General features: G+C 38.0%; 1 long non-coding RNA gene across 1 annotated transcript; it reads left to right on the forward strand.

Moving 5' to 3' along the window:
• The first annotated feature begins 1,480 nt into the window (after positions 1-1,480).
• LOC139946171 (uncharacterized) lies at positions 1,481-13,325 on the forward strand. The gene is made up of 4 exons (XR_011787217.1): positions 1,481-1,665; positions 10,247-10,430; positions 11,054-11,111; positions 12,245-13,325. It is a non-coding gene; the product is annotated as an uncharacterized lncRNA (long non-coding RNA).
• Positions 13,326-13,404: the final 79 nt, after the last annotated feature.

Raw genomic sequence — 13,404 nt, forward strand, 5'->3', positions numbered from 1 at the left:
GCCTCCGCATGCGGTTAGTGGTACGAGTGCGGATGGCTTGTGTGCACAGTAGTCGTACGATGTGACAGTGTGTATACGGGTGGGTCATGCGGTGTGATCGCACGCACCACGCACAGGGTATACGGGTGGGTTTACAGCGGCGTCTTTTCGGAGCGAATAATGCGACTGCCTTGAGCAAGGCTAGTATCTTATCAGCTATCATACCACCGAGAATATACAGTCAGTTCGTCCTATATTTAATAGCAGCAAGGCGACGTGCGATTTCCCCTGCCAAGAAATCATGTGTTAGTGAACCATTGCATGGATCGTCCCTCTAGACTAGCCAATGTCTGCAATTCATCATGACACCTGTGATAATATAACCCATGCGGTTTCCTTTCGATGAAAGGAATTAGAAAGTTCTCGTCTCTGGAGATTCCACGTCGGGACAACAGGTGTCTGGGATACAATACAGACTTGAAATAAGACTATTTCATGAGAGGTTTTTGCCAAAGTCCCAGTCGTTGACATCCGCTTTAGACTCCATTGGGTTTAAGTATAAGCTACCGCAGACTGTGACGTCATGGATAACGGGAGTAGAGAACTATACAAATATTGCTCCCGAATTCTGGAAATTATATGACAGTCCCCCCCCCCCCCCCCCCCACACACACACACATCCCCACCCCGGTTATCAGTTTTATTAATTAGAGCAAAAAGTGTTGGTAAATTATGTTAACGTCCACAACTTTCAGGAGTATTGAATTGTTGTATTCCACTTCTCTACCTTCGCCTTCATGATTTGTCTAAACAAAAAAAGCTGGCTTGTAGAAGTCTATGGGTAGGTCATTGAAACTGAGCGGATATTTCACTTGGAGAAGATAGAAGGCCTACGTGAGAAATATCACTGTCTTTGTGAAAGAATGAAACCGAAAGCTTTGACATTGGTAACCAAAAACGAGAGCTTATTTTGGGAATTTTTGTTTGAACCAAATCAAACCTTTTATGGTTATTGATTTCTAAACATTTCAAGCAAAAAATTGAATTTTGTTGTTGTCAAAAGGAGGTTCCAGTGAACCGGTGGGGGCTCGGGTTCGCAAACGCGACGGCAAGCAATCACAGTGTGACAAAATCGTTATTGCAATTTCTTTCTTAAAACAAAAAAAACCAACAAACATCAAAATATCACTGAAACAAAATAGCACCAGAACTCAAACTCAAACATGCAGGATGTTATATGAGCGTCAAGAAATCGCCAGACCCGATGGCGATGATTGCAAATAAATAACAAGTTCGTCGCCTCAAAGTAAACAAGTACCCAGGGAGTGTTTATGAACCAGATAACCACGTGTGGGCGGTGTACATTGAACCGCTCACGTGACACAGATGGGGTCACGTGATGTTTCGCCTAACCAATCACGTCTCAAACTCATTTCCAATGCGTAGATAAAACACTATCACTGGCTATAATAGATCCCATTTATAGCACTAAACAGTTCTTTTAAGTGTGCAAGATTTTTCCAGTTCGGAGTTAGGTGTTCGCAAACCAACTGTTTCCAGAGATAATCTCGGGTTCGTTGCATCGTGAGCTGTTACGAGTAGAACACTGGAGTAGAGAAAGCTATGAGGCTCGTTGTGGCGGTTCTGTTGCTGGTGCTAAGTGCAGATGTCTTCATAAATGCATCTGTGAGTATATCATAATGGCGGTTGTATTCAATTTTTAAAAAGCTGGCTCTTAATCAGTATTTTTGATTAACTTTTTTACCTATCGCAGGAGGTCCTGTTTTCGAGGTGTCCCTAAAATCGTGGCAAATCTTTTACCTCTCTGTGCGCGATGTAAACAGTCCCTAGATACAAAATGTGTGGTTTTATTTGCCAAGCAAAGAGTCTCCTCTCCCTTGACCAAAACTTAGAAACACTTAAGGTTCCACTGGTTACTTGCACTTGTAAATGCAAAACTTTTGGTATTTTAGGCACAAGGTACAAAAATATGTCATAATGTTGAGGCCATATAAAAGTATTTGCCCACCGAAAAAGTTTCATCAAACACTATTTCATTTCACAATTCATGATGATCAAATCATGTGACTGAATATTTTGCTGAGCATTCTGGAAAAAAAATACAGAGGCTTAAAGAAGCTATGTGCCTTATATCATTTTCTAATATTTTTGTAGATTTTTATTTTTTAACCCTCATATCAATATTTAATTATTAATATTAAAATTTAAACATCAGCTTGTTGATTCATTTATCATTGTATACGCTTTATTATAAATATTAAGGGAATTTTTTTTTTTTTAAATCAGATTTTAAAGCCAGTAATTATTCAAACTTTTTATTATTTTTTCATTTTTTTATTTTTTTTGCAAGTTACCATGGTAATTTTTAAAATTTAATAAAACAATATTTTGAATGAAATGAAGACAACTGCTGGCCATAGAGTCATACACAGAGTCTCAAAGAACACTTGTAGTCACTGCAGATGTTTCTTCCATGTATGGCTTCACCGGGAAACCATACTTTCTCGTTTGCCGTGAAAACAGGAAAAACTCAAAACAAATGGGGCCAGTTGAAGTCATCGAAGATCGGTGTGTGGTGTGAACATTTCAATGTCCATCAAGTTTTAATATATGTTTGCATACTTCATATTAAAAAATGAAGATAATTAGGGCATCGGTTGATATATGGCATCATTATTTTTTTTTTCAAATTCAAAGAAAAAGGCATAACACCGTGAAAACTGGTAAGAGGAGGATATATCATACTTTAAGAGCCTACGTTTTGGGGAGGGATGTTTATCTTGACAAAAAAACATGTTTAAAATGATAAACTTAAAAGGAACACGTTGCCTTGGATCGGACGAGTTGGTCAAAACAAAAGCGTTTGTAACCGTTTTTTATAAAATGCATATGGTTGGAAAGATGTTTTAAAAGTAGAATACAATGATCCACACAAGTTTGCCTCGAAATTGCGTGGTTTTCCTTCTACTGTGCGAACTAACATGGTCGGGCATTTATGGGAGTCAAAATTTTGACCCCCATAAATGGCCGACGTGTTAGTCGACAAGGTTAAAGGAAAACCACGCAATTTCGAGGCATGTTTGTGTGGATCATTGTATTCTACTTTTACAACATCTTTCTACCCATATGCATTTTATAAAAAACGGTTACAAACGCTTTTCAAAGACCAACTCGACCGATCCAAGGCAACGTGTTCCTTTAATATTGATGACGACTTCATCATCTAGTTCTTAGGGTTGCCTCGTGTTCTACTTTGAAGAGGGTTAAAACAAGGACACAAACCCAAATGGATATTGAGATATATTTAGTGCAAAAACAGTCAAAAGGCAGGTTTATTTAATTCCTTATGTAGGTTATATGATCTGAACAAGGCTCGACAGGGTTGGTGTGGATAGAATAATGTTTTATTGTCACTTGTAAGAAACAAATATTTGTACAGTGAAATGCGTTTTGGTTTTGCGTGTCTAAAAATATGTTATATAAAGACTACACTAAAAATTTACCATTTATACAAAAATACATCGAAATATAATATAAACGTTCTCTGAAAAGTATTACAATATACAGGCGAAATACGAAAGATAAAAACAGATGAAACGTCCATGACCAGGACCCATTTTCGTAGAGCTGCTTAAGCAGAAAATGTTGCTTAAAAGTTTTTGCTAAGCAAAAATACGCAGGATACCAGACAGAGATTCTATATGAACATATTATTTTGGCGGGTAAACTGATTATTGTATGAACCATATAGGTTTGTTGTGCTTAGCTGCTTTTTGTGCTTTTTGTGTTTTTATTAAAGACATTGGACACTATTGGTAATTGTCAAAGACTAGTCTTCTCACTTGGTGTATCTCAACATAATTGTTATGCATAAAATAACAAACTTGTGAAAATTTGAGCTCAATTGGTCGTCACATTTGCAAGATAATAATGAAAGAAAAAAAACCTTGTCACAAGAAGTTGTGTGCTTTCAGATGCTTGACTTCAAAACCAGATGCTTGATTTCGAAAATTTGAGGTCTCGAAATCAAATTCTTTGAAAATTGCTTCTTTCTCGAAAACTACGTTACTTCAGAGGGAGCCGCTTCTCACAATGTTTTATACCATCAACCTATCTCCATTACTCGTCACCAAGAAAGGTTTTATGCTAATAATTATTTTGAGTAATTACCAATAGTGTCCACTGCCTTTAGGCACGAAAAGAATGCAGTCTATAAAATTGTTATTTCAAAGAGCTTGCTTACCAACAAAGCTATTGGTATCTTGTTATTTTATTTTCATCAGGGATCTCTTTCATAGACAAGCAGAAGTGTTTTCCTACGCAAAGGCACTTAGCACAACTGCTATTTAATTGAAACTGCTTAAAGTAAGAAAAGCACGTGACAATCTAAACTTGCGTGCCATTGGTTGTTTAATGACGACGCATTAACAAACAAATACAATTTTGCTTTCGCACATTTTTCTGTTCCGTGGCAAACCGTAAATTTTCCTTACCAGTAAATAGATTCATGACTTTGACCAATATAGGTAAGCAGGGTCTATAACTCATTATTTTAAGTGTCTGTTAAGATACATAATCTAGTTAAGACAATACTTGAAGAGCTGTTTGTTAATCATGAACCGCCACCGTGAAAGTCCGATAGAATCAATACCTTGCGTGCGCCAACCCAAAACACCAGCCGTGAAAATGTACATATTAACGGTCGAAAAGTCCTCCTAATAACCCCCTCTCAAAACATCACGAGAGGGGTCGGTTTCTAAGGTCGATGTGGTGCATCGATTTAGAACGGCCATGATGAGGTAAACAAGCGTGCTCATCGACTTCTCAAAAAAGAACGAGCCTGTTGTTCAGGCAAGAGAAGACCGTCAATGCACCCAACTGACGTAAGAAAACAAAATGGTAAATTGCAAAAACAAAGAGGGGGTTGATCACGCGCCCCCGTTACTATTATGTCCTTCCAATTATTAGCAAGTTAGGCAGTATCGAACGCAATCTGCATCTTCAATAAGACGACGGGGTTCATTCTTATATCTTAAGCCTGGTTCATACTTTCTGAGAATGCACGTCACAGCCGTTTCGCAAAAGTTTAGCACATAGGGCAACCATAAATACGCGCATTATTCGTCGCGAATTTGTGACGTCAAAATTCGTATCGCATTCGCATGAAGTATGGACCGGGCTCACACTTTTTAAATTCTTAGATTTGCCCTCAATATTATTTGAGGAGAACTGAGAGTTAAAATTATTCGGGAACGGTGAAAAATCAAAATGAAGTGTCAATGCATTGTCAATGGGTTTTGACCCACATAAAAAGTCAATGATGGCAAATTCTTTACATCATTCTTTTTATTTTTTATTTTTATTTTTATGAAGACACTTGCACTTTACAATATAATGATTTGGTCCTCAGGGTGACATTTCATTCTGAAACTGTTTCTCCGAACTGAGGCACGAGATGAAATTTCCTAAATGCACTGTGTTTGAAGTGTACAGTGTAGTCTTTGGAGCGTCCGAGTTTCTTGCATGCTGGCGCCGTGAACAAGCTTGAGAATTGGGGATGTGAAATACATTGACGATTTGCACTGCAGTTTTCCAATGGTAGCCTCATGTCTCTCACTGCAGTTTGTAGATTTGGTGCTTGACGTTGAAACTTATTTTAAATTATGTTGAAGTTACTTTATGTTTTTGGACTCAAGTGCTTCCATTAAAGGCACTGTACATGTTTATTGTCAAAGACCAGTATTCTCACTTGATGTATCCTATCATAACCATAAAATAACAAGCCTGTGAAAATTTGGGGTCAATTGGTCATCGAAGTTGCGAGAAAATGATGACAGAAAAAAAACACCCTTGTTAGACGAATTTGTGTGCTTTCAGTTTGGAATAAAAGATTTGTAGCTAGAAGTCTTTTAATATTTTAGTGAGAAAATACCTCTTTCTCAAAAACAAGATTACTTCAGAGGGAGTCGTTTCCCACAATGTTTTATACTACCAACAGCTCATGCTCGTTACCAAGTCAGTTTTTAAGTTAATATTTGTTTTGAGTAATTACCGAACCTGTACCTCCCCTTTAAGTTACCCCATCTAAAATCAAAATGAAATTGTTGTAGATTTACAAGAAATAAAGACGAATTATATTAACAACGAAGTGTTTGAACTGTGCAGATTTCTTTTTTTTTAAAGGGCCAATAAATTTGGGTTCAATGCTGAAAAAATGTGGAATAATTAAAAGGTGCGCTTCTATTTGCGAACGTGCGCGTCTTAATGAAAGTTTAGTCTAATATCTAACCACCTCAGTTTTGTTGTTCAAACGAAAAATTATCCGATGTGTAATTAGTGCATCAAGAATCAAGAAGGTTATAACCTAGTTTTACCCAGTCGTCTGACAATAGTATCCACATTCATACAAGTTGATCTCCGACGGCACTGAAGCGTTTGTCATAAATGTCACACGATAACTGCGTCATGTGACAGGATAGACGTCACAATTTTCAGCCCAAATAACTATTTCCTTCAAGTTTGAGATTGAAAGTAAACATTAATCAATTCTTGCGGTTGATTATTTTGCCAACATTAATCAGTCGGGTAGTTTGAATTCCAATAGATGCGCAGTGTCAGTTATAGGTTGATTAAAAAGGAAGAAGAACTGTTATACCACTGAGTAAAATATAAATCCTGATGTAAATCGTTAAAAGCAGAGCATAAAACAGACCTCGGTAGTTTTTTATTGTAATGCACGATCTGTTTTCCACCGTGCTACTTTAATACATGGGAACACGATCACCAGGCGTTCACACGAGAGAAGATTATTTAATTGGTTTTGATGAGGGGATGAGAGACCATGTGTTCACATGAACGCTAAGGTTTCTATATTATACTCGCCATAATTTGTCAGTGATGACTTGACAAACAGGGGACGTGAAATTGGAGGCGACACCGTCAGGTTTAATAACGAAGCTTTTGTGTAACTCTTAAAACTTGACATGTTGATTGCGTTCCACTCTTCTTTTAATGGCCCACAAATCTACAATCGCTCCTGAAATCAACCGTGATTTACGATTATTTGCAGTCAGTGTTTTTCGTTTGAGGTGCAGTTCATCTCCGCCTACGCTTTCCTAGAATATGATATCTTCGGGAAGAAAGTTGCAGTGTGCAGTTTTACTTGTTGGTGTTGATCGAAACTATGAAAGTATTGCAACCAATAATTTTGAAAGCTTGAGTACAAATTAAGAGGATATAGTTGCATTGTGGGTTCGTGCACAAAGAAAGGACCTCTTTTGGGTTAATGGCGGTCAAAACCTGTATATAATTTCGTTTCCTGCTCGTGGTTTAAAGGAACACGTTGCCTTGGAACGGACGAGTTGGTCAAAACAAAAGCGTTTGTAACCGTTTTTTATATAATGCATATGGTTGGAAAGATGTTTTTAAAGTAGAATACAATGATCCACACAAGTTTGCCTCGAAATTGCGTGGTTTTTCTTCTACTGTGCGAACTAACACGGTCAGCCATTTATGGGAGTCAAAATTTTGACCCCCATAAATGGCCGACGTGTTAGTCGAATAGGTAGAAGGAAAACCACGCAATTTCGAGGCATGTTTGTGTGGATCATTGTATTCTACTTTTACCACATCTTTCTACCCATATGCATTTTATAAAAAACGGTTACAAACGCTTTTCAAAGACCAACTCGACCGATCCAAGGCAATGTGTCCCTTTAACTATCATCGCACTGAAACGGACAGGGAGTCAGACTGATGTCTGGCTTGATGGATTTACATATGTGGACAACCAAAACATGCCACCCCGTGTATAACAAAGGCAGGTGTTTATACCACATTCAATGACAAATCAAAAAATTTGAAGAAATTTCACAATTGAACGTATATAACTGTAAATGGGTTTCTGTGTTTCTGGAATTAATTTTTCTTTTAAAATATAATAGTTATATAGGCATGTTTGAACTAGTTTTTGTATTAAAAAAAAAAAAGCTTAATTAAACAAACAAAGGAAGGTAGCCCCACTGCCCTCCTTAGATTAAATGTTGGAGGTGTCGGAATTGTTGTACACGAAGTGCACCCACGCATTAAATATAGCTTCAAAACTCGTTTGAACGCATCTTCTTCTAAGTAACTCAAAGTGCTTTTGTGATAGAAGCAGGTCATTTAGGATGCCTTTTTCTGACCTCCCCCAATTATGGACAAGGACAAATTACGACCATAGACAGCAAACACGATCTGACAACCAAATGATGCACCAACAATGAAAGACAAGCAAGTCATCTCAAAGCGCTAACACCTGCCTACAGCACCGAAAATCATTTTCATTACAAATTGACAAAGCCATCAATTTCCCTGAATAAATGTTCAGATTACCCTTTCCGATCTGATGAGTTTGATTTTCAAGTAGGCTTACATAATAATTATATAGAATTAGAAACACATGTCAACTACGCGTTCGGTAATTACTAAAAATGTAAAAGCTTAACGAGCAACGGAGAGATGTTGATCCTATAAAACATTGTGAGAAACTACTCTCTGAGGTATAACGTAGGTTTTTTTTTAATACAGGGAGGTAATTTCTCACTAAAATAATTAATTTGAATTTTGAAAAAGACTTCAGGCCTGAAGCCTTTCTCAGGCATCTGAAAGCACACCAATCTGTGCAACAATGGTGTTTTTCTTTTATTATTGTCATCGATTACCATTATTGAGCAAAACTTTTCACAGTTTGGCTATTGCACGCATATTGGGATACACTACGAAGGAATACTTGTTTTTGAAAATTGTCAATTGTGTCAGCGGCTTTAAAACCTTTTCGATGAGTTCATTGTATTTTTCTAGAGTGCAAATTTAAATAGATTCTTTTCAAGCTATCAAGTTTATTACCTCCGAAGGATATGTTGAGGGTTTGCATTCAATAAACGCAGCTAATGGACAGTTTTATGTCCATAAGCGTTTCATAAGTGCATGGCTTCTATTTCCACGCATTTGTGTTGTTTTTGTTGGCCGTGCGTGATGGCCTTGCTAAGGGGGCAGGTGGGGAAGGTCTGCCGGCCCACGCGTATTTTAACGGGGAGAGTTTTGAAGTTTGAATAAGTTATATGGGAGTAAAGTCAGACAGGCCGCGATAGCAATTGAGCTTCTACACGCCATAAACAAAGTTACCCTTTACACGATGTAGAGTCTTTGAAGTTTTCTCTGTTTGTATACAAGATGGAGAGAAGGGAATTCAGCTGTTATAAAACAAATAATAAGTTTACTAAACCACAAGGGAAACTGACTGGGTACATTTTTAATAATTTGGGTTTGAATAAAGAAACATTTTTTGGCGTAGGACTTTGTTGCTTCTGGTTTCTTACTGTGGCACCGGGAACATATAGATATCAACCAAGAACGACCGCCTACATACATAACGCTGGATAACTCAACTGAGAGCGCCGGTGTCAGATGCAATTGTGTCCACCATGCAATACTGTCCGTTCCGGACACTTTTGCATATGCAATCGTGTCCGGGGCTATGCAAAAACCGTCCGGCGGATAATGTACATGACTGTACATGTAAGTGCGCGCGTAAGCGAGCGTGCATGGATGCCCTGAACCTACGTATATGCAGCATGAATTATTCACGTATTTGTTGATTGCAGCGAATACCCACCGGCCGAACATTTCCCATCATTCATGATATGCACTTAGCTTGTAAAAAAATGGCGAACGTGTTCCGTCGACCAAGGGCGTTTAATTTACTGCAAGGACGGTTTTGCACGGGGGCGGACACAACTTCATATGCAAATGTGTCCGGGCGGACACAATTGCATGCAGCGGCGTCCGGGCACGATTGCATATGCAAAACTGTCCGGCGGACATTTTTACATATGTACTAATGTCCTCCGGATATTATTGCATAGAGGACATAATTGCATGCGACACCGGTACGTTAATCCATTGGTCGTTGGTTCAAGTAGTACTGCTCGAGTCATTTTTGTCTGTGTTCAAACCCAAATTACATGTTTTAAAAAATGATATGGTGAGGAAAAAACAACTTGTTTTCTTGTATTTTTGTTTTACAAATCCGCGTGACAGACGATCTCTTTTACATCATGTGATTTGAATCATAACAGGCCGTCCAAAGTAGTATAACTCCGAATGGGGACAACTGTTACTGCTTTTGCATTTCCCTAACTTGAGAGGGCGTGCTTCGCCATAACTTTATTAAAACTTATCTGGTTTTGTTTTTCTTCGTCATCAGCCTTTCGTCCAATTTTGTAACTCCGATATGGACTGCCGGTTGAGTAGTTTCGGGCGCCGATTCTGTCTGGGTTGGGAGTGCGAGCGATTCTACCAAATGACACCCTGTTCCAAAGACTCAGACTGCGTTGGTCGACGGCGTGGCAAATACTGCCGAAATATGTACTGCAGAAGTTCAAGAATGTGTGAGTTTTATGAGTTTATTTTTTCTTGCTGAGGAGATCATCAAATTATTTCAAAGATGCAAACATTTCCCTCATACTCCTGGCCTGGTAGATGCTGTTTACACGCATAAATAACACTAGAATGACGTAGATATAAAAAACTTTAAAAAAAAACTACATCTTTTTAAAGGCACATGTACACACTCAAAATAATAACATAAAAACGTACTTGGTTACGAGCAACGGAGAACTGTTGATGGTATAAAACATTGTTAGAACAGCTCCCTCTGAATCAACGTAGTTTTTTTAGAAGGAGGTAATTTCTCACATTTGAATCTGATAAAAGAGCCCAGGCCCTTTTATACATCCCAAAGCGCACAAATGTGCACAAATTTGTACAACTATAAGGTGTTTTTTCTTTCATTATTCTCTTGCAACTTCTATGACCACATGAGCCTAAACTTTCACAGATTTGTTATGTTATGCATATGTTGGGATACACCAACTGAGAAACTGGTTTGTTTGACAATAACCACTAGTGTCCACTTCAATGAAGGTTTGTCCTTTGTGATTCATTGTCTCCATTGTGTAACATTAACGCTAATTGTTATCAAGGTATTCAAGTCTAATTGCTTTCTTTTCAGGGCGGTGACCTGTGGATTTTAGAAAAACACCTTTGACGTTTTCCATCATCGATAACATGTGAGTATATACCCACCCGTGGCAATGTTGGCTTTTAATGCACTGGACACTATTAGGACACTATTGTTAATTTATCGAAATATTATTAGCACAAAAATTAACCTGGTCTACGGAGTGCTGTTGCTAGTGTTAAACATTGAGAAACGACGCCCTCTGAAGTCACGTAGTTTTTGAGAAAGATGTGTGAGATCTCACTAAAATATTTGAATCTGAGAAAGACTTCAGGCTTAAAGACTGCTCAGGCATCTGAAAGCTCACAAAATGTATCTCGATGCAACAAGGGTGTTCACATTCATTATTTTCTTGCAACTTCGACGATGACCAAATTGAGCCCAAAATGTTCACAGATTTGTTTTTGATATGTTGGGACTGTCACAAAATTGCTGACTTTTTCTTTTCCTAGTGCCTTCTTATACGGTACACCAAAGTAGAAATGTATGCATCCGGAGATTACTCGGTGACTAGATTGGATTGCACAGAAAGAACGTTGGGAGGCACCCATTGGGACTAAAAATGCAATATCCAACTAACAATGAATCGGATTACATTATAAGCATTTTTGGATCACATCATGGACCACGCTAAATCAAACTGTAGTTTTTCCGTCAAAGAACTGAAAACATCGAAGTCGTCCCTTGCACTTATACACACTGTTTTTCGTCCATTTACGTCTCTAAAAATTCTATAATATAGCTTGTCGTCTTAAAGGAACACGTTGCCTTGGATCGGTCGAGTTGGTCTTTGAAAAGCGTTTTAACCCAATGCATATGGTAGAAAGATGTTGTAAAAGTAGAATACAATGATCCACACAAACATGCCTCGAAATTGCACGGTTTTCCTTTTACCTCGTCGACTAACACGGTCGGCCATTTATGGGAGTCAAATTTTTGACTCCCATAAATGGCCAACCGTGTTAGTTCGCACAGTTAAAGGAAAACCAAGCAATTTCGAGGCAAATTTGTGTGAATCATTGTATTCTACTTTTAAAAGATCTTTCCAACCATATGCATTTTATAAAGAAAAGGTAACAAACGCTTTTTATAGACCAACTTGTCCGATCCAAGGCAACGTGTTCCTTTAAGATCACCATAGCTTGGATTGCTTTGTAATTATCACGTGTTTTTATCTCTCAGATTGGCGTCTTGATAACAAATCTTCCGACAAGACTCCACCGTGACGTTGTTCAGCAATTCGACCGTGCGTCACCATTAGATACACAGAACCTTTAAAGGCACTGGACACCTTTGGTGGTTGTCAAAGACCAGTCATGTCACCTGGTATATTATGCCATCATAACAATTAACAAACCTGTGAACATTTTGGCTCAATTGGTCATCAAATTTGCAAAGGAATAATGAAAGGAAAAAGAAACCCTTGTTGCATTACTTTGTGTGCTTCCAAATGCATAATAAAAATGTTTCAGCTGAAGTGTTTTCTTATTAAATTGAGAGAGAAACTTCCTCTTTCTCCAAAAATTACGTTACGTCAGAGGGAACCGTTTCTCACAATGCTGTGTACTATAAACACCTCACCATTGCTCGTTACCAAGTAAATTTTTATGCAACAATTATTTTGAGTAATTACCAATAGTGTCCAGTGCCTTTAATCATAGAGCGGGCGGTATGGATCGTTTGAGAAAAACTGACATTTTGTTTTTTGGCTCTTCGCTCGAAGATGAAAATATCTGATACTATTTTCTATGTCGATGTGTGGTGGAACCTATAAGGGTTGTTGAAGTGGGGGAGAAACAATGGAGTGGGTGTAGTCAGATTTTTTTTTTTAAATTACAAGATGAAATCAAGTGTAAAACTCTTGATAAACGCAACCTCGAGATCGTAAGACTAGATTGAACTATCATGTTTGCACAGTGGCTGAAATTTCCGTTTAATTATTCAAACGGCGCCACCATTTTGTTTTACTACTCGAAATATGAAAGGGCCGAGGTTATAAGCTAATTAGGCTGCTGTCAAATTGTTATTAAGCGAGCCCACACTATACTTTCGTAAAATGGGTAAACGAGCAACAAACAAAAAAACCGTATTCTCGGTGTGATTATCTTGATGTAGACCAGTCGTCAATGCGACGACACTATGAGTTCGTTGAAATGACGGTCTTTTACTATTGGGACAGGTGGAAAGTAATATTTTAAATTGTAAATTTCCGATCAATATGTCGTGCTCAAGTATAATTGATTAAAGATGAGTGAAAACAAAACTACCGATTTTATCTCGTATTTTATACATTATTTAAAAAGGAATCGATGTTTAGATGCTGTTTGTCTGGAAAGAAGTGA

Source organism: Asterias amurensis, chromosome 13 (genome assembly GCF_032118995.1).
Source record: "Asterias amurensis chromosome 13, ASM3211899v1".
Taxonomy (NCBI): Eukaryota; Metazoa; Echinodermata; class Asteroidea; order Forcipulatida; family Asteriidae; genus Asterias; species Asterias amurensis.